The following is a 23,015-nucleotide window of genomic DNA, read 5'->3' on the forward strand; positions in this document are numbered from 1 at the left end:
TTTAATGCGATCTAGGGGTCATCCAAGCACCGCAAAAGGCCGCCATGCCCTGCACGCCCCTTTTCTCTTTTCATATGCAGATGAGGGTTGAAGCCAACTTTGACCCACTGCTTGGATAACATCACCATATGCAAATCCATCTGCTGCAGGCCTTCCCCCAGGAATGCTTGCACTAGTTGTTGCATTTGGTTTGTTGTTTGGGGGTGCTTCAGTATTAGGCAGCCTTCTGCCCTCCCATGTTCATCTGAAAATATGTGTTCTCCCTGCAGTTGTTGTCCCCATATGAGAGTTCCCTTGTGCTGCCTCAGTTGAATCTCCTTTACTTGACAGAGATGTGCCTGAGCAGCGGCCCTCCCCAGCCCTATCCCAAATCATACTTATTTTGCATAGGAGACACCATGGTCATGAAAATTGTTCACCCAGGGTGAGGTTCATTCATTGCATTCTGGGTATGCTGACCCCTGTGATTTACCCAAATGTGGGAAACTCGCCTGCATTATTTGTGGTAGTTGGGGACTGTGTTTGTGTTTTCCGCTGGTCAGCTCTGGTAAAAGTCAGATTTCTTTGTCTCAGATCTTCCTCTAGCCTTGTTCTTCTTTCGAGAGTTCCATTGTGCTGCCTCAGTTGGATCTCCTTCACTTGACAGGGGGGTGCCCGAGCAGCGACCCTCCCCAGCTCTAGCCCAACTCCTACTTACCTGCCAGGTGAGATACTATGATCTTGAAGGTGCTTCTCCCAGGGCAAGGCTCAACCATTGCACTCTGGGTGTGCTGCCCCTGCGATTTCCCCAAATATGGGAAACTTGACTGCATAATTTGTGTTTCCCCTGGTCGGCTCTCGTATAATTCAGATCTCTTTGTCTCAGGTCTCTCTCCAGCCTAGTTTGCTGTCTGTTTCCACTTCTCTTTTCTTGAGCCGCTCCCTTCTATGCCCTTGCGCACTATCCTGACTTCTCCCGTCTGCTTACTTTGTGCCTTCCAACGCACAATGCGAACTACAGGTAGTGCTGCAGGGCCCACACCCTTTTATTTGCCTTACAGAGCAGCTCTGGAGCTGTTACAGTGCCCAGCTGCTGCAAGAAATCAGCTTGAATGCTTCAGGGGCTGGGGCATAGCCAACATGAGCCCCACACCGAAGGAGGGTGGAGGTGTTTAATGCGAACTAGGGGTCATCCAAGCGCCGCAAAAGGCCGCCATGCCCTGCATAACCCTTTTCTCTTTTCATATGCAGATGAGGGTTCCAGCCAACTTTGGCCCACTGCTTGGATGACATCACCGTATGCAAATTCGTCTCCTGCAGACCTTCCCCCAGGAATGCTTGTACTAGTTATTGCATATGGTTTGATATTTGATGGTGCTTCAGTATTAGGCAGCCTTCCGCCCTCCCATGTTCATCTGAAAAAATGTGGTCTCCCTGCAGTTGTTGTCCCCAGACGAGAGTTCCCTTGTGCTTCCTCAGTTGAATCTCCTTAACTTGACGGGGGAGGGGCTTGCCCGAGCAGCCACCCTCCCCAGCCCTATCCCAACTCATACTTATTTTGCATATGAGATCTCTATATCATGAAGATTGTTATCACAGGGTGAAGTTCATCCATTATATTTTAAAATAGGAAGGTTCAAATTACATATTTGAATTGCATCTATGTGCTGGATTCAAATGTCCCCCCCCCTTCCTTTCTCAATTGTGCCCGTCAGCAGCTATTCTAAGGTTGCTGCCAATGGGTGTGACACATTAATTTCTTCTGTGGGGTACACTGGACTCCACAAGGATTCACATTGGGGTGTAGAGTAGGATCTTGATCTGAGGCACCAACCGGCTCAAAGCTTTTGACTGTTCCCAAGATGCTCAGCGCATTCTCCTCTATAACCCCGCTTCCATGAACAGGGAGCTCAGTTTGTAGTTGGTGCCTTCAGTAGCAGGCCACTTAACAGGGGCCTGCCTCAGGCAGCCTATTCTTAGCTATTAATTTTGACAAGAAAATAAGAACTTTTTTTATGAGAATCTACAAGGGCTGCAGCAGGCTAGGTCTAATAGACATCTTTACTGCAGCTTCATCACTCCCAGCGGCGCTGTATACTCCCGTGCCCTGGTTGCTGGGTCACTGCAGCGGAGGCTCCGGTTTCTTCCTAAGGTCAGTCACACACGCACCGCCCTTCCGGATCACGAGGCCGCTGATGAAGGGGAGCGTGGCCGTAGGGGGTGGACCGTGTGCGCACTGGCGTGGACACTGATTACTGGGCAGCCGCTCCACGAGCCACCAGGTACAGTTAAGGAGCACAGGTCTGGGGTTTTTTCTCCCATATTAAACCAATTTTGTACTGCCCGCAGCGCATTGTGATAGGTAATAGGGCCTGATTCAGGTTGGATTGCAATCACAGTAAGCGATCCAACTGCAAAAATTGCTAAGAGCATACGCATGTGCCTGCATTTTCTGCGGCACCCCGCAGAGAATGCGATCGCCTCTGCCTGTCAATCGGGGCAGGGGGGGAGAGGGGGGTCAGCAACACTCCATTTCCAAGTCAGGGATGGAGCGGTGCGGGGGCAAGGCTTCAAAATGGGGTCTGCAACGGAGGAGACACAGGGGGCGTGGTCACAGCGGCTGTATGACATCACATTCAGCCGCTGTGATCACAAAAATGGTGGCGGCTTCCTGCGCGCACATACAGTCTGCACCAGCAGGAGGCTACACCATTTTTTATGATCACGCTGAACTGCAGTGCGACTGCAATTACAGATTGGTCAAGAAGGGAGGCGTCATGCTGGGTGGCCATGTCCTGTCACTGTGCAGGAGCCAGCACCGCTCACACACTAGTCCCCGGGTGCAGCCCCCAACCCCCGGGACACCCGGAGCAACAAAATGTAGATTCAGGCCACCAGGCCACGCCCCTACCTATGAAACCATGCCTCCTTTTTACCATTGCGCTGCTTATCTGCGCGCACTGCATTACAATCTCCTTCGCCACCTCTCTGGGTGTCACCAGTGATAGTGACACCTCTGCCATGCTTGTAGCAGCTGGTCCTAAGATCTACGCCTCAAGCCCTGAGTGTTTGCCCTTGTGACTTGTTGATCATCATAGCGAAGCAGATGCTTACAGAAAACTGCAGGGGCTTAGATTGAAAATAAAAAAATATATGGGTATAAGGTAGAGAGGAGCGGGTTCGGTTCTCCGAGAACCGAATTCCCCACGAACTCCACGTGGTTTACACTGGTCCGAGGCAGGCTCGGTTGTTCCCGCCTGACTCGGAAAACCTGAACAAGGGAAAATGTCATCATCCCGCTGTCGGATTCTCGCGAGATTCGGATTTCATATAAAGAGCTGCGCGTTGCCGCCATTTTTACTCGTGCATTGAAGAGGGAGCGGAGAGGACGTGGCTATGTTCTCTCAGTGGAAATCTCAATATCAGTGCTCAGTATCAGTGGTTACTTATTGCTGCTCAGTAATACTAGTAGTGTGTCTCTCCTGCTCAGTGTCAGTTCTCAGTAGTATCCTCATCAGTGCTCAGTATCACTGCTCATTGTCTTGTGCTGCATTGTGGTGCTCAGCATACTACAGTACATTACTAATAGTCCAGTGCTGCATCTTGCTGCTCAGTGTCAGTTCTAGTATCCTCATCAGTGCTCACTATCACTGCTCATTACATTGTGGTGTTCTGTATACTACAGTAACATAGTAATATAGTAACATATAGTAATATAGTTTTTGAGGTTGAAAAGAGGCAAATTGCCCATCGTGTTCAACCTGTTTTAAGTTGTGATGATTCTACATACTTGCTGAATAATGTTTTATGACTAGTTAACTACTACAACTCATGTTACCCCCGGATTAACCATGTTGATATTTTAAGTATTATAACCTTGGATAGCTTTTTCATTCAGAAATGTATCCATTCCTTTTTTAAATCCAATTACAGAGTCCGCCATTACCACCTTCCCTGGCAGGGAATTCCACATCCTGATTGCCCTAACAGTGAAGATCATAGTATCTCACCTGGCAGGTAAGTAGGAGTTGGGCTAGAGCTGTGGAGGATTGCTGCTTGGGCACCCCCTGTCAAGTGAAGGAGATCCAACTGAGGCAGCACAAGGGAACTCTCGAAAGAAGAACAAGGCTAGAGGAAGATCTGAGACAAAGAAATCTGACTTTTACCAGAGCTGACCAGAGGAAAGCACAAACACAGTCCCCCACTACCACAAATAATGCAGTCGAGTTTCCCACATTTGGGGAAATCACAGGGGTCAGCATACCCAGAATGCAATGAATGAACCTCACCCTGGGAGAACAATCTTCATGACCAAGGTATCTCCTATGCAAAATAAGTATGATTTGGGATAGGGCTGGGGAGGGCCGCTGCTCAGGCACATCTCTGTCAAGTAAAGGAGATTCAACTGAGGCAGCACAAGGGAACTCTCATCTGGGGACAACAACTGCAGGGAGAACACATATTTTCAGATGAACATGGGAGGGCAGAAGGCTGCCTAAAACTGAAGCACCCCCAAACAACGAACCAAATGCAACTACTAGTGCAAGCATTCCTGGGGGAAGGCCTGCAGCAGATGGATTTGCATATGGTGATGTCATCCAAGCAGTGGGTCAAAGTTGGCTTCAACCCTCGTCTGCATATGAAAAGAAAAAAGGGGTGTGCAGGGCATGGCGGCCTTTTGCGGCGCTTGGATGACCCCTAGTTCGCATTAAACACCTCCACCCTCCTTCGGTGTGGGGCTCATGTTGGCTATGCCCCAGCCCCTGAAGCATTCAAGCTGATTTCTTGCAGCAGCTGGGCACTGTAACAGCTCCAGAGCTGCTCTGTAAAGCAAGTAAAAGGGTGTGGGCCCTGCAGCACTACCTGTAGTTTGCATTGTGCGTTGGAAGGCACAAAGTAAGCAGATGGGAGAAGTCAGGATAGTGCACAAGGGTATAGAAGGGAGGGGCTCAAGAAAAAAGAAGTGGAAACAGACAGCAAACTAGGCTGGAGAGAGACCTGAGACAAAGAGATCTGAATTATATGAGAGCCGACCAGGGGAAACACAAATTATGCAGTCAAGTTTCCCACATTTGGGGAAATCGCAGGGGCAGCACAGCCAGAGTGCAATGGGTGAGCCTTGCCCTGGGAGAAGCATCTTCATGATCATAGTATCTCACCTGGCAGGTAAGTAGGAGTTGGGTTAGAGCTGGGGAGGGTCGCTGCTCGGGCACCCCCCTGTCAAGTGAAGGAGATCCAACTGAGGCAGCACAAGGGAACTCTCGAAAGAAGAACAAGGCTAGAGGAAGATCTGAGACAAAGAAATCTGACTTTTACCAGAGCTGACCAGAGGAAAGCACAAACACAGTCCCCCACTACCACAAATAATGCAGTTGAGTTTCCCACATTTGGGGAAATCACAGGGGTCAGCATACCCAGAATGCAATGAATGAACCTAACCCTGGGAGAACAATCTTCATGACCATGGTATCTCCTATGCAAAATAAGTATGATTTGGGATAGGGCTGGGGAGGGCCGCTGCTCAGGCACATCTCTGTCAAGTAAAGGAGATTCAACTGAGGCAGCACAAGGGAACTCTCATCTGGGGACAACAACTGCAGGGAGAACACATATTTTCAGATGAACATGGGAGGGCAGAAGGCTGCCTAATACTGAAGCACCCCCAAACAACAAACCAAATGCAACAACTAGTGCAAGCATTCCTGGGGGAAGGCCTGCAGCAGATGGATTTGAATATGGTGATGTCATCCAAGCAGTGGGTCAAAGTTGGCTTCAACCCTCGTCTGCATATGAAAAGAATAAAGGGGTGTGCAGGGCATGGCGGCCTTTTGCGGCGCTTGGATGACCCCTAGTTCGCATTAAACACCTCCACCCTCCTTCGGTGTGGGGCTCATGTTGGCTATGCCCCAGCCCCTGAAGCATTCAAGCTGATTTCTTGCAGCAGCTGGGCACTGTAACAGCTCCAGAGCTGCTCTGTAAAGCAAGTAAAAGGGTGTGGGCCCTGCAGCACTACCTGTAGTTTGTATTGTGCGTTGGAAGGCACAAAGTAAGCAGACGGGAGAAGTCAGGATAGTGCACAAGGGTATAGAAGGGAGGGGCTCAAGAAAAAAGAAGTGGAAACAGACAGCAAACTAGGCTGGAGAGAGACCTGAGACAAAGAGATCTGAATTATATGAGAGCCGACCAGGGGAAACACAAATTATGCAGTCAAGTTTCCCACATTTGGGGAAATCGCAGGGGCAGCACACCCAGAGTGCAATGGGTGAGCCTTGCCCTGGGAGAAGCATCTTCATGATCATAGTATCTCACCTGGCAGGTAAGTAGGAGTTGGGCTAGAGCTGGGGAGGGTCGCTGCTCGGGCACCCCCCTGTCAAGTGAAGGAGATCCAACTGAGGCAGCACAAGGGAACTCTCGAAAGAAGAACAAGGCTAGAGGAAGATCTGAGACAAAGAAATCTGACTTTTACCAGAGCTGACCAGAGGAAAGCACAAACACAGTCCCCCACTACCACAAATAATGCAGTTGAGTTTCCCACATTTGGGGAAATCACAGGGGTCAGCATACCCAGAATGCAATGAATTAACCTAACCCTGGGAGAACAATCTTCATGACCATGGTATCTCCTATGCAAAATAAGTATGATTTGGGATAGGGCTGGGGAGGGCCGCTGCTCAGGCACATCTCTGTCAAGTAAAGGAGATTCAACTGAGGCAGCACAAGGGAACTCTCATCTGGGGACAACAACTGCAGGGAGAACACATGTTTTCAGATGAACATGGGAGGGCAGAAGGCTGCCTAATACTGAAGCACCCCCAAACAACAAACCAAATGCAACAACTAGTGCAAGCATTCCTGGGGGAAGGCCTGCCGCAGATGGATTTGCATATGGTGATGTCATCCAAGCAGTGGGTCAAAGTTGGTTCAAACACCTTTGCAAAGTTCTATAAGTTTGATACCCTGGCTGAGGAGGACCTCCTGTTTGCTCAATCGGTGCTGCAAAGTCATCCGCACTCTCCTGCCCGTTTGGGAGCTTTGGTATAATCCCCATGGTCCTTACGGAGTCCCCAGCATCCTCTAGGACGTAAGAGAAAATAAGATTTTAAACCTACCGGTAAATCTTTTTCTCGTAGTCCGTAGAGGATGCTGGGTGCCCGTCCCAAGTGCGGTCTACTTCTGCAAGACTTGTATATAGTTATTGCTTACATAAGGGTTATATGTTAGTTTTCATCGGTCTTGGACTGATGCTATGTTGTTTTCATACTGTTAACTGGGTAGTATATCACAAGTTATACGGTGTGATTGGTGTGGCTGGTATGAATCTTGACCTTGGATTAACAAAAATCCTTTCCTCGTACTGTCCGTCTCCTCTGGGCACAGTTTCTCTAACTGAGGTATGGAGGAGGGGCATAGAGGGAGGAGCCAGTGCACACCCAGATCTAAAGTCTTTCTTAAAGTGCCCATGTCTGCTGCGGAGCCCGTCTATCCCCCATGGTCCTTACGGAGTCCCCATCATCCTCTACGGACTACGAGAAAAAAAAATTACCGGTAGGTTTAAAATGTTATTTTTTTCTCTGCAACCCACTGCTACATTGTGCTTCCTAGCTGTTTTTTATAAAATCACTTAATTAAATCTAACTCTGATTACGTCAGAGAAGGCCAGGTACCCTACACCATAAGAGGGGGTTTGAAATTTTGACTTGTCTACTTAAAGATCACCAAAATCTGATGACAAGGTCAACTACATCCCTGGGTGGGATTGAACCACCAACCTTTTGGTTAATAGCCCATGTAAGTGCAAGAAATCCTGAAGCACTCACTCATCATGGGAAAGTACCAATGTGTTTCTTACAAAAATTCTCCAGATTATTGACTTTTTAAAGTTTTTCTAGGAAACGTTCTAGATGAATGCTTATTAGCCTTTGTCAGTATTGACTTTCGCAAGGTGTCTCTGTGGCGCAATCGGTTAGCATGTTTGGCTATTAACCAAAAGGTTGGTGGTTCAATCCCACCCAGGGATGTAATTGACCTTGTAATCAGATTTTGGTGATCTTTAAGTAGACAAGTCAAAATTTCAAAAAACCCCCTTATGGTGTAGGGTACCTGGCCTTCTCTGATGTAATCAGAGTTAGATTTGATTACGTGATTTTATAAAAAAACAGCTAGGAAGCACAATTTAGCAGTGAGTTGCAGAGAAAAAAAATTATGCTGGCAGAAAAGTCCAATTGAGTGATTAAACAGCTCTTCATTTTCTGATTTTATGTTTATGCTAACAAATTTGCTCTCTGAAAAGTGTCCACAAAGCCAAGTCTCTGATTAACACCTTTGTAGGAATGGTTTTTCACCTATTACTGAATTAAACTTGCTTCATTGGAAAGGCATCAAAGATGCATCCTCATTTCAATGTCTACTGAAATAATACAGGTTGACACCAGGAAACGTCACTGCATCCTTGCTGCTTCCTCATGGGGAAGTCTGTTTAATGTGAAAACAAGGTGATATCTAATCAGCACACAGGTAAGGAATTAAGAAAATCTTTCTTTATGGGTGAAGATGTTTCTCACAAATTGTTGTCCCAATGCATCATTGAAATTCAAGATGGAAGATGATTTTCATATATCACTTGTACATTTTGCATTGCTCTTCTGGTGACAATGTAGTTTGTTTTTGTCAATTACCATTTCAGTAATAGGGTAAAGAAAATTAAGTGGATTTTTTAAAGAAAACAATGCTGTCAATATACTATTAAAACAAATTAAAATGATAAAAGTTATTGTACTTTAAGTAAAAATAAAAGTGCCAAAATATCAATCCCAGTTTTTGATTACTTTAATTATAAAAAAAAAAATGCACATAGCAGAGGATAGTTTCGATCAATCGACCTCTGGGTTATGGGCCCAGCATGCTTCCATTGCACTACTCTGCTGCTCATGGAAGTGTCAGAGATCCTGAAGACTAAATTGATTAAAGGCCTTAAAGTACTGGACTATAAGGAAAGACTTACTAGGCTGAATATTTATACACTAGAAAAGAGGTGCCTAAGAGGAGATATTATTAATATCTTCAAATATGTAAAGATACATAACAAAGAGTTATCAGAGGAATTATTTATTAAAAGAACACGTGGTCACTCGCTGCGACTGGAGGAAAGTTCAGAACGCAATGGAGGAAAGGTTTCTTCACTGTTAGGGCAATCAGGATGTGGAATTCCCTGCCAGGGAAGGTGGTAATGGCGGACTCTGTAATTGGATTTAAAAAAGGAATGGATACATTTCTGAATGAAAAAGCTATCCAAGGTTATAATACTTAAAATATCAACATGGTTAATCCGGGGGTAACATGAGTTATAGTAGCTAACTAGTCATAAAACATTATTCAGCAAGTATGTAGAATCATCACAACTTAAAACAGGTTGAACACGATGGGCAATTTGCCTCTATTCAACCTCAAAAACTATGTTACTATATTACTATGTTATTGTAGTATACAGAACACCACAATGCAATGAGCAGTGATAGTGAGCACTGATGAGGATACTAGAACTGACACTGAGCAGCAAGATGCAGCACTGGACTATTAGTAATGTACTGTATTATGCTGAGCAACACAATGCAGCACAAGACAATGAACAGTGATACTGAGCACTGATGAGGATACTACTGAGAACTGACACTGAGCAGGAGAGACACACTACTAGTATTACTGAGCAGCAATAAGTAACCACTGATACTGAGCACTGATATTGAGATTTCCACTGAGAGAACATAGCCACGTCCTCTCCGCTCTCTCTTCAATGCACGAGTAAAAATGGCAGCAACGCGCAGCTCTTTATATGGAATCCGAATCTCGCGAGAATCCGACAGCGGGATGATGACATTTTCCCTTGTTCAGGTTTTCCGAGTCAGGCGGGAACAACCGAGCCTGCCTCGGACCAGTGTAAACCACGTGGAGTTCGTGGGGAATTCGGTTCTCGGAGAACCGAACCCGCTCCTCTCTACCTTATACCCTATCAATTTTTTTATTTTCAATCTAAGCCCCTGCAGTTTTCTGTAAGCATCTGCTTCGCTATGATGATCAACAAGTCACAAGGGCAAACACTCAGGGTTTGAGGCGTAGATCTTAGGACCAGCTGCTACAAGCATGGCAGAGGTGTCACTATCACTGGTGACACCCAGAGAGGTGGCGAGGGAGATTGTAATGCAGTGCGCGCAGATAAGCAGTGCAATGGTAAAAAGGAGGCATGGTTTCATAGGTAGGGGCGTGGCCTGGTGGCCTGAATCTACATTTTGTTGCTCCGGGTGTCCCGGGGGTTGGGGGCTGCACCCGGGGACTAGTGTGTGAGCGGTGCTGGCTCCTGCAAAGTGACAGGGCATGGCCACCCAGCATGACGCCTCCCTTCTTGACCATGCTGTAATTGCAGTCGCACTGCAGTTCAGCGTGATCATAAAAAATGGTGTAGGCTCCTGCTGGTGCAGACTGTATGTGCGCGCAGGAAGCCGCCACCATTTTTGTGATCACAGCGGCTGAATGTGATGTCATACAGTCGCTGTGACCACGCCCCCTGTGTCTCCTCCGTTGCAGACCCCATTTTGAAGCCTTGCCCCCGCACCGCTCCATCCCTGACTTGGAAATGGAGTGTTGCTGACCCACCTCTCCCCCCCTTCCCCGCCCCGATTGACAGGCAGAGGCGATCACATTCTCTGCGGGGTGCCGCAGAAAATGCAGGCACATGCGTATGCTCTTAGCAATTTTTGCAGTTGGATCGCTTATTGTGATTGCAATCCAACCTGAATCAGGCCCTATTACCTATCACAATGCGCTGCGGGCAGTACAAAATTGGGTTAATATAGGAGAAAAACCCCCAGACCTGTGCTCCTTAACTGTACCTGGTGGCTAGTGTAGCGGCTGCCCAGTAATCAGTGTCCACCGCAGTGCGCACACGGCCCACCCCCTACGGCCTCGCTCCCCTTCAGCAGCGGCCTCGTGATCCGGAAGGGTGGTGTGTGTGTGACTGACCTTAGGATGAAACCGGAGCCTCCGCTGCAGTGACCCAGCAACCAGGGCACGGGAGTATACAGCGCCGCTGGGAGTGATGAAGCTGCAGTAAAGATGTCTATTAGACCTAGCCTGCTGCAGCCCTTGTAGATTCTCATAAAACAAGTTCTTCTTTTCTTGTCAAAATTAATAGCTAAGAATAGGCTGCCTGAGGCAGGCCCCTGTTAATTGGCCTGCTACTGAAGGCACCAACTACAAACTGAGCTCCCTGTTCATGGAAGCGGGGTTATAGAGGAGAATGCACTGAGCTTCTTGGGAACAGTCAAAAGCTTTGAGCCGGTTGGTGCCTCAGATCAAGATCCTACTCTACACCCCAATGTGAATCCTTGTGGAGTCCAGTGTACCCCACAGAAGAAATTAATGTGTCACACCCATTGGCAGCAACCTTAGAATAGCTGCTGACGGGCACAATTGAGAAAGGAAGGGGGGGGGACATTTGAATCCAGCACATAGATGCAATTCAAATATGTAATTCGTACCTTCCTATTTTAAAATATAATGGATGAACCTCACCCTGTGAGAACAATCTTCATGATCAAGAGATCTCATATGCAAAATAAATATGAGTTGGGATAGGGCTGGGGAGGGCTGCTCGGGCAGCACCTCCCCCGTCAAGTTAAGGAGATTCAACTGAGGAAGCACAAGGGAACTCTCGTCTGGGGACAACAACTGCAGGGAGACCACATCTTTTCAGATGAACATGGGAGGGCGGAAGGCTGCCTAATACTGAAGCACCATATGCAACAACTAGTACAAGCATTCCTGGGGGAAGGTCTGCAGCAGACGGATTTGCATACGGTGATGTTATCCAAGCAGTGGGCCAAAGTTGACTGGAACCCTCATCTGCATATGAAAAGAGAAAAGGGGCATGCAGGGCATGGCGGCCTTTTGCAGTGCTTGGATGACCCCTAGTTCACATTAAACACCCCCACCCTCCTTTGGTGTGGGGCTCATGTTGGCCATGCCCCATCCCCTGAAGCATTCAAGCTGATTTCTTGCAGCAGCTGGGCACTGTAACAGCTCCAGAGCTGTTCTGTAAGGCAAGTAAAAGGGTGTGGGCCCTGCAGCACCACCTGTAGTTCGCATTGTGCGTTGGAAGGCACAAAGTAAGCAGACGGGAGGAGAAGTCAGGATAGTGCGCAAGGGCATTCTTTTCTCTTAGTCCGTAGAGGATGCTGGGGTCACATTAAGAACCATGGGGTATAGACGGGATCCGCAAGAGACATGGGCACTTTAAGACTTTCAAAGGGTGTGAACTGGCTCCTCCCTCTATGCCCCTCCTCCAGACTCCAGTTATAGGAACTGTGCCCAGGGAGACGGACATTTCGAGGAAAGGATTTATTGTTAAACTAAGGTGAGCATCTTACCAGCTCACACCTTAAACATGCCGCAGAACGTGGCATTTAACAGAACACAAGCCAACGGCATGAACAATTGCAGCAAAAAGCTGACCAGAACCATAACACAACATGTGTATAACCACAAGTAATAACTGCAGACACAGTATGGACTGGGACGGGTGCCCAGCATCCTCTACAGACTAAGAGAAAAGGATTTACCGGTAGGTATTAAAATCCTATTTTCTCATACGACCTAGAGGATGCTGGGGTCACATTAAGAACCATGGGGTTATACCAAAGCTCTTGAACGGGTGGGAGAGTGCGTACGACTCTGCAGCACCGAATGACCCAACTTAAGGTTATCATCAGCCAAGGTATCAAACTTGTAAAACTTAGCAAAAGTGTTTACTAAATAGCTGCTCGGCAAAGTTGCAATGCCGAGACTCCCCGACCAGCTGCCAAGGATGAACCCACCTTTCTAGTAGAATGGGTCTTCACCTACTTCAGTAACGGCAATCCTGCCGTGGAACGAGCATGCTGAATCTTACCACAGATCCAGCGCATAATGGTCTGCATGGAAGCAGGACACCAAATCCTGTTGGGAGCATACAGGACAAACAGAGCCTCTGTTTTCCTAATCTGAACCGTTCTGGTGACATACATTTTCAAAGTTCTGACCACAGCCAGAGACTTTGACTCAACGAAGGTGTCAGTGGCCAAAGGCACCATGTGGAAAGATGAACCACCTTCGGCAGAAATTGTTGACGTGTCCTCAATTCTGCTCTATCTTCATGAAAGATCAAATAAAGGCTCTTGTGATACTGCATGGTTTGTACTGTTTTCCATGTGCTCCCAGACCTTTAAGCAAGTAGCATGGTCAAGAAAGTTCTGTTTGAAAAGAAACAACATTTACTGTCATTGTTATGCAAATAAACTTACATTAAAGCTAACAAGAAAGCACACTCGTTCTGTCTTTAAACTGATAAAAGAAACCCCAATAATATGGGGCATGCAAAAATTGAGATAAAACTCAGTTTTGCTCCTCTCCACGGAAATCTTTAATAAAAGGCGAAATATTTGTTAGTTCTGAAGAGAAACCAGAGCATGACCAAGATTCCACCTGTCGCCTGAGTGCCATGCCAGCAGTTCTCATTCAGCTGAAAGTGAGCACCCAATTTGAATGAAAGAAAGCAGATTTCTCACCAGGCTTCCCCTTGCTATAAACATGGTTTGTACTCTTTTCCATGTGCTCCCAGATCTTTCAAGCAATTAGTGTGGTCAAGAAAGTTCTGTTTGAAAAGAAACAAACATTTACTGTCATTTCTATGCAAATGAGCTTACATTAAAGCACACTCGTTCTATCTTTAAACCGATAAAATAAAACCCCAATAAAATGGGGCATGCAAAAATTGAGATAAAACTCAGTTTTGCTCCTCTCCACGGAAATCTTTAGTAAAAGGCGAAAGATTTGTTCGTTCTGAAGAGAAACCAGAACATGACCAAGATTCCACCTGTCGCCTGAGTGCCATGCCAGCAGTCCTCATTCAGCTCAAAGTGAGCACCCAATTTGAAAGAAAGAAAGCAGATTTCTCACCAGGCTTCCCCTTGCTATAAACATGGTTTGTACTCTTTTCCATGTGCTCCCAGATCTTTCAAGCAATTAGTATAGTCAAGAAAGTTCTGTTTGAAAAGAAACAAACATTTACTGTCATTTCTATGCAAATGAGCTTACATTAAAGCACACTCGTTCTATCTTTAAACCGATAAAATAAAATCCCAATAAGACGGAGCATGCAAAAATTGAGATAAAACTCAGTTTTGCTCCTCTCCACGGAAATCTTTAGTAAAAGGCGAAAGATCTGTTCGTTTTGAAGAGAAACCAGAGCATGACCAAGATTCCACCTGTCGCCTGAGTGCCATGCCAGCAATCCTCACTCAGCTCAAAGTGAGCACCCAATTTGAAAGAAAGAAAGCAGATTTCTCACCAGGCTTCCCCTTGCTATAAACATGGTTTGTACTCTTTTCCATGTGCTCCCAGATCTTTCAAGCAATTAGTGTGGTCAAGAAAGTTCTGTTTGAAAAGAAACAAACATTTACTGTCATTTCTATGCAAATGAGCTTACATTAAAGCACACTCGTTCTATCTTTAAACCGATAAAATAAAATCCCAATAAGATGGGGCATGCAAAAATTGAGATAAAACTCAGTTTTGCTCCTCTCCACGGAAATCTTTAGTAAAAGGCGAAAGATTTGTTCGTTCTGAAGAGAAACCAGAACATGACCAAGATTCCACCTGTCGCCTGAGTGCCATGCCAGCAGTCCTCATTCAGCTCAAAGTGAGCACCCAATTTGAAAGAAAGAAAGCAGATTTCTCACCAGGCTTTCCCTTGCTATAAACATGGTTTGTACTCTTTTCCATGTGCTCCCAGATCTTTCAAGCATTTAGTATAGTCAAGAAAGTTCTGTTTGAAAAGAAACAAACATTTACTGTTATTTCTATGCAAATGAGCTTACATTAAAGCACACTCGTTCTATCTTTAAACCGATAAAAGAAACCCCAATAAGACGGAGCATGCAAAAATTGAGATAAAACTCAGTTTTGCTCCTCTCCACGGAAATCTTTAGTAAAAGGCGAAAGATCTGTTCGTTTTGAAGAGAAACCAGAGTATGACTAAGATTCCACCTGTCGCCTGAGTGCCATGCCAGCAGTCCTCATTCAGCGCAAAGTGAGCACCCAATTTGAAAGAAAGAAAGCAGATTTCTCACCAGGCTTCCCCTTGCTATAAGCATGGTTTGTACTCTTTTCCATGTGCTCCCAGATCTTTCAAGCAATTAGAATGGTCAAGAAAGTTCTGCTTGAAAAGAAACAGACATTTATAGTCATTGTTATGCAAATAAACTTACATTAAAGCTAACAAGAAACTGATAAAAGAAACCCCAATAATATGGGGCATGCAAAAATTGAGATAAAACTCAGTTTTGCTCCTCTCCACAGAAATCTTTAATAAAAGGCGAAAGATTTGTTCGTTCTGAAGAGAAACCAGAGCATGACCAAGATTCCACCTGTCGCCTAAATGCTGTGCCAGCAGTCCTCATTCAGATCAAAGTGAGCGCCCAACTTGAAAGTAAGCAGATTTCTCACCTGGCTTCTCCTTGCTATAAGCATGGTTTGTACTGTATTCCATGTGCTCCCAGATCTTTCAAGCAAGTAGCATGGTCAAGAAAGTTCTGTTTGAAAAGAAACAAACATTTACTGTCATTTCTATGCAAATGAGCTTACATTAAAGCACACTCATTCTATCTTTAAACCGATAAAAGAAACCCCAAAAAGATGGGGCATGCAAAAATTGAGATAAAACTCGGTTTTGCTCCTCTCCACGGAAATCTTTAATAAAAGGCGAAAGATTTGTTCGTTCTGAAGAGAAACCAGAGCATGACCAAGATTTTTATCTGAAAATATGTGTTCTCCCTGCAGTTGTTGTCCCCAGATGAGAGTTCCCTTGTGCTGCCTCAGTTGAATCTCCTTTACTTGACAGAGATGTGCCTGAGCAGCGGCCCTCCCCAGCCCTATCCCAAATCATACTTATTTTGCATAGGAGATACCATGGTCATGAAGATTGTTCTCCCAGGGTGAGGTTCATTCATTGCATTCTGGGTATGCTGACCCCTGTGATTTTCCCAAATGTGGGAAACTCGCTTTTATACCCTTGTGCACTATCCTGACTTCTCCTCCTGTCTGCTTACTTTGTGCCTTCCAATGCACAATGCAAACTACAGGTAGTGCTGCAGGGCCCACACCCTTTTACTTGCCTTACAGAGCAGCTCTGGAGCTGATACAGTGCCAAGCTGCTGCAAGAAATCAGCTTGAATGCTTCAGGGGATGGGGCATGGCCAACATGAGCCCCACACCGAAGGAGGGTGGGGGTGTTTAATGCGAACTAAGGGTCATCCAAGCGCCGCAAAAGGCCGCCATGCCCTGCATACCCCTTTTCTCTTTTCATATGCAGATGAGGGTTCCAGCCAACTTTGGCCCACTGCTTGGATGACATCACCGTATGCAAATCCGTCTTCTGCAGAACTTCCCCCAGGAATGCTTGCACTAGTTGTTGCATTTGGTTTGTTGTTTGGGGGTGCTTCAGTATTAGGCAGCCTTCTGCCCTCCCATGTTCATCTGAAAATATGTGTTCTCCCTGCAGTTGTTGTCCCCAGATGAGAGTTCCCTTGTGCTGCCTCAGTTGAATCTCCTTTACTTGACAGAGATGTGCATGAGCAGCGGCCCTCCCCAGCCCTATCCCAAATCATACTTATTTTGCATAGGAGATACCATGGTCATGAAGATTGTTCTCCCAGGGTGAGGTTCATTCATTGCATTTTGGGTATGCTGACCCCTGTGATTTACCCAAATGTGGGAAACTCGACTGCATTATTTGTGGTAGTGGGGGACTGTGTTTGTGCTTTCCTCTGGTCAGCTCTGTTAAAACTCAGATTTCTTTGTCTCAGATTTTCCTCTAGCCTTGTTCTTCTTTCGAGAGTTCCCTTGTGCTGCCTCAGGTGGATCTCCTTCACTTGACAGGGGGTGCCCGAGCAGCGACCCTCCCCAGCTCTAGCCCAACTCCTACTTACCTGCCAGGTGAGATACTATGATCAGGAAGGTGCTTCTCCCAGGGCAAGGCTCACCCATTGCACTCTGGGTGTGCTGCTCCTACGATTTCCCCAAATGTGGGACACTTGACTGCATAATTTGTGTTTCCTCTGGTCGGCTCTCTTATAATTCAGATCTCTTTGTCTCAGGTCTTTCTCCAGCCTAGTTTGCTGTCTGTTTCCACTTCTTTTATCTTGAGCCCCTCCCTTCTATACCCTTGTGCACTATCCTGACTTCTCCTCCCGTCTGCTTACTTTGTGCCTTCCAATGCACAATGCAAACTACAGGTAGTGCTGCAGGGCCCACACAATCTTTTACTTGCCTTAAAGAGCAGCTCTGGAGCTGTTACAGTGCCCAGCTGCTGCAAGAAATCAGCTTGAATGCTTCAGGGGATGGGGCATGGCCAACATGAGCCCCACACCAAAGGTGGGTGGGGGTGTTTAATGCGAACTAGGGGTAATCCAAGCACCGCAAAAGGCCGCCATGCCCTGCACGCCCCTTTTCTCTTTTCATATGCAGATGAGGGTTGAAGCCAACTTTGACCCACTGCTTGGATGACATCACCATATGCAAATCCATCTGCTGCAGGCCTTGCCCCAGGAATGCTTGCACTAGTTGTTGCATTTGGTTTGTTGTTTGGGGGTGCTTCAGTATTAGGCAGCCTTCTGCCCTCCCATGTTCATCTGAAAATATGTGTTCTCCCTGCAGTTGTTGTCCCCAGATGAGAGTTCCCTTGTGCTGCCTCAGTTGAATCTCCTTTACTTGACAGAGATGTGCCTGAGCAGCGGCCCTCCCAGCCCTATCCCAAATCATACTTATTTTGCATAGGAGACACCATGGTCATGAAGATTGTTCACCCAGGGTGAGGTTCATTCATTGCATTCTGGGTATGCTGACCCCTGTGATTTCCCCAAATGTGGGAAACTCGCCTGCATTTTTTGTGGTAGTGGGGGACTGTGTTTGTGTTTTCCTCTGGTCAGCTCTGGTAAAAGTCAGATTTCTTTGTCTCATATATTCCTCTAGCCTTGTTCTTCTTTCGAGAGTTCCCTTGTGCTGCCTCAGTTGGATCTCCTTCACTTGACAGGGGGGTGCCCGAGCAGTGACCCTCCCCAGCTCTAGCCCAACTCCTACTTACCTGCCAGGTGAGATACTATGATCATGAAGGTGCTTCTCCCAGGGCAAGGCTCACCCATTGCACTCTGGGTGTGCTGCTCCTGTGATTTCCCCAAATGTGGGAAACTTGATTGCATAATTTGTGTTTCCCCTGGTCGGCTCTCGTATAATTCAGATCTTTTTGTCTCAGGTCTCTCTCCAGCCTAGTTTGCTGTCTGTTTCCACTTCTCTTTTCTGGAGCCACTCCCTTCTATGCCCTTGCGCACTATCCTGACTTCTCTCGTCTGCTTACTTTGTGCCTTCCAACGCACAATGCGAACTACAGGTAGTGCTGCAGGGCCCACACCCTTTTAGTTGCCTTACAGAGCAGCTCTGGAGCTGTTACAGTGCCCAGCTGCTGCAAGAAATCAGCTTGAATGCTTCAGGGGCTGGGGCATAGCCAACATGAGCCCCACACCAAAGGAGGGTGGGGGTGTTTAATGCGAACTAGGGGTCATCCAAGCACCGCAAAAGGCCGCCATGCCCTGCATGCCCCTTTTCTCTTTTCATATGCAGATGAGGGTTCCAGCCAACTTTGGCCCACTGCTTGGATGACATCACCGTATGCAAATCCGTCTGCTGCAGACCTTCCCCCAGGAATGCTTGTACTAGTTGTTGCATATGGTTTGATATTTGATGGTGCTTCAGTATTAGGCAGCCTTCCGCCCTCCCATGTTCATCTGAAAAGATGTGGTCTCCTTTCAGTTGTTGTCCCCAGACGAGAGTTCCCTTGTGCTTCCTCAGTTGAATCTCCTTAACTTGATGGGGGAGGGGCTGCCCGAGCAGCCACCCTCCCCAGCCCTATCCCAACTCATACTTATTTTGCATATGAGATCTCTTGATCATGAAGATTGTTCTCACAGGGTGAAGTTCATCCATTATATTTTAAAATAGGAAGGTACAAATTACATATTTGAATTGCATCTATGTGCTGGATTCAAATGTCCCCCCCCCCTTCCTTTCTCAATTGTGCCCATCAGCAGCTATTCTAAGGTTGCTGCCAATGGGTGTGACACATTAATTTCTTCTGTGGGGTACACAGGACTCCACAAGGATTCACATTGGGGTGTAGAGTAGGATCTTGATCTGAGGCACCAACCGACTCAAAGCTTTTGACTGTTCCCAAGATGCTCAGCGCATCCTCCTCTATAACCCCGCTTCCATGAACAGGGAGCTCAGTTTGTAGTTGGTGCCTTCAGTAGCAGGCCACTTAACAGGGGCCTGCCTCAGGAAGCCAATTCTTAGCTATTCATTTTGACAAGAAAAGAAGAACTTGTTTTATGAGAATCTACAAGGGCTGCAGCAGGCTAGGTCTAATAGACATCTTTACTGCAGCTTCATCACTCCCAGCGGCGCTGTATACTCCCGTGCCCTGGTTGCTGGGTCACTGCAGCGGAGGCTCCGGTTTCATCCTAAGGTCAGTCACACACACACCGCCCTTCCGGATCACGAGGCCGCTGATGAAGGGGAGCGTGGCCGTAGGGGGTGGACCGTGTGCGCACTGGCGTGGACACTGATTACTGGGCAGCCGCTCCACTAGCCACCAGGTACAGTTAAGGAGCACAGGTCTGGGGGTTTTTCTCCTATATTAAACCAATTTTGTACTGCCCGCAGCGCATTGTGATAGGTAATAGGGCCTGATTCAGGTTGGATTGCAATCACAATAAGTGATCCAACTGCAAAAATTGCTAAGAGCATACGCATGTGCCTGCATTTTCTGCGGCACCCCGCAGAGAATGCGATCGCCTCTGCCTGTCAATCAGGGCAGGGGGGGAGAGGGGGGTCAGCAACACTCCATTTCCAAGTCAGGGATGGAGCGGTGCGGGGGCAAGGCTTCAAAATGGGGTCTGCAATGGAGGAGACACAGGGGGCGTGGTCACAGCAGCTGTATGACATCACATTCAGCCGCTGTGATCACAAAAATGGTGGCGGCTTCCTGCGCGCACATACAGTCTGCACCAGCAGGAGGCTACACCATTTTTTATGATCACGCTGAACTGCAGTGCGACTGCAATTACAGCATGGTCAAGAAGGGAGGCGTCATGCTGGGTGGCCATAAGAGATGAGCGGGTTCGGTTCCTCGGAATCCGAACCCGCCCGAACTTCACCCTTTTTTGCTCGGGTCCGAGCAGACTCGGATCCTCTCGCCTTGCTCGGTTAACCCGAGCGCGCCCGAACGTCATCATCCCGCTGTCGGATTCTCACGAGACTTGGATTCTATATAAGGAGCCGCGCGTCGCCGCCATTTTCACACGTGCATTGAGATTGATAGGGAGAGGACGTGGCTGGCGTCCTCTCCGTTTAGATTAGAAGATAGAGACGAGTGACATTTGATTTACTACTAATTTGGGGAGCAGTTGAACTTGTCAGGAGTACTCAGTAGTGCAGAGTTTTGCTGATAGTGACCACCAGTTTTATTATTTATAATCCGTTCTCTGCCTGAAAAAAAACGATACACATACCATATCTGTGCTCAGCCTCAGTGTGCTGCATGATATATCATCTATGTATATCTGACTGTGCTGAGTGCTCACTGCTCACACAGCTTAATTGTGGGGGAGACTGGGGAGCAGTTATAGCAGGAGTACAGTGCACACTTTTGCTGCCAGTGTGACCACCAGTATATTGTCTGCCTGAAAAAGTTAAACACTCCTGTGGTGTTTTTTTTTTATTCTATAAATGCATTCTGCTGACAGTGTCCAGCAGGTCCGTCATACATATATTATATAAATATTTACCTGCAGTAGTGTTATATTTTTTTTTTTCATCTTTATCATCTCTATATTAGCAGACGCAGTACGGTAGTCCACGGCTGTGGCTATCTCTGTGTCGTCAGTGCTCGTCCATAATTGTATACCTACCTACCTGTGGTGGTTTTTTTTTTTCTATCTTCTTCATACTAGTAGTTTAGGAGTCTACTGACAGTGTCCACCAGGTCCATCATTATATTATATACCTACAGTAGTAATATATTTATTATATTATCTATACTAGCAGACGCAGTACGGTAGTCCACGGCTGTGGCTATCTCTGTGTCATCAGTGCTCGTCCATAATTGTATACCTACCTACCTGTGGTGGGGTTTTTTTTTTATCTTCTTCATACTAGCAGTTTAGCAGTCTGCTGACAGTGTCCACCAGGTCCGTCATTATATTATATACCTACAGTAGTAATATATTTATTATATTATCTATACTAGCAGATGCAGTACGGTAGTCCACGGCTGTACCTACCTCTGTGTCGTCAGTGCTCGTCCATAATTGTATACCTACCTGTGGTGGGGTTTTTTTTTCTATCTTCTTCATACTAGTAGTTTAGGAGTCTGCTGACAGTGTCCACCAGGTCCGTCATTATATTATATACCTACAGTAGTAATATATTTAGTATATTATCTATACTAGCAGACGCAGTACGGTAGTCCACGGCTGTACCTACCTCTGTGTCGTCACTCGTCCATAATTGTATACCTAACTGTGGTGGGTTTTTTTTTCTATCTTCTTCATACTAGTAGTTTAGCAGTCTGCTGACAGTGTCCACCAGGTCCGTCATTATATTATATATACCTACAGTAGTTATATATATTTTTTTTAATATCATTAATTATCATCTCTATACTAGCAGACGCAGTACGGTAGGCCACGGCTGTGGCTATCTCTGTGTCGTCAGTGCTCGTCCATAATTGTATACCTACCTACCTGTGGTGGAAGTTTTTTTCTATCTTCTTCATACTAGTAGTTTAGCAGTCTGCTGACAGTGTCCACCAGGTCCGTCATTATATTATATATACCTACAGTAGTTATATATATATTTTTTTTTATATCATTAATTATCATCTCTATACTAGCAGACGCAGTACGGTAGTCCACGGCTGTAGCTACCTCTGTGTCGTCAGTCACTCGTCATCCATAAGTATACTAGTATCCATCCATCTCCATTGTTTACCTGAGGTGCCTTTTAGTTGTGCCTATTAAAATATGGAGAACAAAAATGTTGAGGTTCCAAAAATAGGGAAAGATCAAGATCCACTTCCACCTCGTGCTGAAGCTGCTGCCACTAGTCATGGCCGAGACGATGAAATTCCATCAACGTCGTCTGCCAAGGCCGATGCCCAATGTCATAGTACAGAGCATGTAAAATCCAAAACACAAAAGATCAGTAAAAAAATGACTCAAAAATCTAAATAAAAATCGTCGGAGGAGAAGCGTAAACTTGCCAATATGCCATTTACCACACGGAGTGGCAAGGAACGGCTGAGGCCCTGGCCTATCTTCATGGCTAGTGGTTCAGCTTCACATGAGGATGGAAGCACTCAGCCTCTCGCTAGAAAAATGAAAAGACTTAAGCTGGCAAAAGCACAGCAAAGAACTGTGCGTTCTTCAAAATCACAAATCCACAAGGAGAGTCCAATTGTGTCGGTTGCGATGCCTGACCTTCCCAACACTGGACGTGAAGAGCATGCACCTTCCACCATTTGCACGCCCCCTGCAAGTGCTGGAAGGAGCACCCGCAGTCCAGTTCCTGATAGTCAGATTGAAGATGTCAGTGTTGAAGTACACCAGGATGAGGAGAATATGGGTGTTGCTGGCGCTGGGGAGGAAATTGACAAGGAGGATTCTGATGGTGAGGTGGTTTGTTTAAGTCAGGCACCCGGCGAGACACCTGTTGTCCGTGGGAGGAATATGGCCATTGACATGCCTGGTGAAAATACCAAAAAAATCAGCTCTTCGGTGTGGAAGTATTTCAACAGAAATGCGGACAACAGGTGTCAAGCCGTGTGTTGCCTTTGTCAAGCTGTAATAAGTAGGGGTAAGGACGTTAACCACCTCGGAACATCCTCCCTTATACGTCAC

At 46.5% G+C, this 23,015-nt stretch overlaps 17 non-coding genes and 3 pseudogenes across 17 annotated transcripts; 8 read left to right on the forward strand and 12 right to left on the reverse strand.

Moving 5' to 3' along the window:
• The first annotated feature begins 373 nt into the window (after nt 1–373).
• LOC134999876 (U1 spliceosomal RNA) lies at nt 374–537 on the forward strand. The gene has a single exon (XR_010201943.1). It is a non-coding gene; the product is annotated as a U1 spliceosomal RNA (small nuclear RNA).
• A 152-nt stretch (nt 538–689) lies between these two features.
• Nucleotides 690–852, forward strand: LOC134999405 (U1 spliceosomal RNA). The gene has a single exon (XR_010201508.1). It is a non-coding gene; the product is annotated as a U1 spliceosomal RNA (small nuclear RNA).
• Nucleotides 853–4,155: 3,303 nt separating this feature from the next.
• Nucleotides 4,156–4,319, reverse strand: LOC134999666 (U1 spliceosomal RNA). Its single transcript, XR_010201744.1, has one exon. It is a non-coding gene; the product is annotated as a U1 spliceosomal RNA (small nuclear RNA).
• Nucleotides 4,320–5,011: 692 nt separating this feature from the next.
• On the reverse strand, nt 5,012–5,153 carry LOC134999377 (U1 spliceosomal RNA; annotated as a pseudogene).
• A 152-nt stretch (nt 5,154–5,305) lies between these two features.
• LOC134999430 (U1 spliceosomal RNA) lies at nt 5,306–5,469 on the reverse strand. Its single transcript, XR_010201529.1, has one exon. It is a non-coding gene; the product is annotated as a U1 spliceosomal RNA (small nuclear RNA).
• Nucleotides 5,470–6,161: 692 nt separating this feature from the next.
• Nucleotides 6,162–6,303, reverse strand: LOC135000006 (U1 spliceosomal RNA; annotated as a pseudogene).
• A 152-nt stretch (nt 6,304–6,455) lies between these two features.
• On the reverse strand, nt 6,456–6,619 carry LOC134999511 (U1 spliceosomal RNA). The gene has a single exon (XR_010201589.1). It is a non-coding gene; the product is annotated as a U1 spliceosomal RNA (small nuclear RNA).
• Nucleotides 6,620–7,923: 1,304 nt separating this feature from the next.
• On the forward strand, nt 7,924–7,997 carry TRNAN-AUU (transfer RNA asparagine (anticodon AUU)). Its single transcript has one exon. It is a non-coding gene; the product is annotated as a tRNA-Asn (tRNA).
• A 5,364-nt stretch (nt 7,998–13,361) lies between these two features.
• LOC134999568 (U5 spliceosomal RNA) lies at nt 13,362–13,477 on the reverse strand. Its single transcript, XR_010201646.1, has one exon. It is a non-coding gene; the product is annotated as a U5 spliceosomal RNA (small nuclear RNA).
• A 275-nt stretch (nt 13,478–13,752) lies between these two features.
• LOC134999503 (U5 spliceosomal RNA) lies at nt 13,753–13,868 on the reverse strand. The gene has a single exon (XR_010201582.1). It is a non-coding gene; the product is annotated as a U5 spliceosomal RNA (small nuclear RNA).
• Nucleotides 13,869–14,143: 275 nt separating this feature from the next.
• Nucleotides 14,144–14,259, reverse strand: LOC134999544 (U5 spliceosomal RNA). The gene has a single exon (XR_010201622.1). It is a non-coding gene; the product is annotated as a U5 spliceosomal RNA (small nuclear RNA).
• Nucleotides 14,260–14,534: 275 nt separating this feature from the next.
• On the reverse strand, nt 14,535–14,650 carry LOC134999520 (U5 spliceosomal RNA). Its single transcript, XR_010201598.1, has one exon. It is a non-coding gene; the product is annotated as a U5 spliceosomal RNA (small nuclear RNA).
• Nucleotides 14,651–14,924: 274 nt separating this feature from the next.
• On the reverse strand, nt 14,925–15,040 carry LOC134999515 (U5 spliceosomal RNA). The gene has a single exon (XR_010201593.1). It is a non-coding gene; the product is annotated as a U5 spliceosomal RNA (small nuclear RNA).
• A 264-nt stretch (nt 15,041–15,304) lies between these two features.
• Nucleotides 15,305–15,420, reverse strand: LOC134999548 (U5 spliceosomal RNA). The gene has a single exon (XR_010201626.1). It is a non-coding gene; the product is annotated as a U5 spliceosomal RNA (small nuclear RNA).
• Nucleotides 15,421–15,690: 270 nt separating this feature from the next.
• LOC134999531 (U5 spliceosomal RNA) lies at nt 15,691–15,806 on the reverse strand. The gene has a single exon (XR_010201610.1). It is a non-coding gene; the product is annotated as a U5 spliceosomal RNA (small nuclear RNA).
• Nucleotides 15,807–15,950: 144 nt separating this feature from the next.
• On the forward strand, nt 15,951–16,078 carry LOC134999462 (U1 spliceosomal RNA; annotated as a pseudogene).
• A 593-nt stretch (nt 16,079–16,671) lies between these two features.
• On the forward strand, nt 16,672–16,835 carry LOC134999721 (U1 spliceosomal RNA). The gene has a single exon (XR_010201796.1). It is a non-coding gene; the product is annotated as a U1 spliceosomal RNA (small nuclear RNA).
• A 151-nt stretch (nt 16,836–16,986) lies between these two features.
• On the forward strand, nt 16,987–17,149 carry LOC135000069 (U1 spliceosomal RNA). Its single transcript, XR_010202106.1, has one exon. It is a non-coding gene; the product is annotated as a U1 spliceosomal RNA (small nuclear RNA).
• A 675-nt stretch (nt 17,150–17,824) lies between these two features.
• On the forward strand, nt 17,825–17,988 carry LOC134999831 (U1 spliceosomal RNA). The gene has a single exon (XR_010201901.1). It is a non-coding gene; the product is annotated as a U1 spliceosomal RNA (small nuclear RNA).
• Nucleotides 17,989–18,140: 152 nt separating this feature from the next.
• On the forward strand, nt 18,141–18,303 carry LOC134999366 (U1 spliceosomal RNA). The gene has a single exon (XR_010201474.1). It is a non-coding gene; the product is annotated as a U1 spliceosomal RNA (small nuclear RNA).
• The last annotated feature ends 4,712 nt before the right edge of the window (nt 18,304–23,015 follow it).

Source organism: Pseudophryne corroboree, unplaced genomic scaffold, assembly GCF_028390025.1.
Source record: "Pseudophryne corroboree isolate aPseCor3 unplaced genomic scaffold, aPseCor3.hap2 scaffold_150, whole genome shotgun sequence".
NCBI lineage: Eukaryota > Metazoa > Chordata > Amphibia > Anura > Myobatrachidae > Pseudophryne > Pseudophryne corroboree.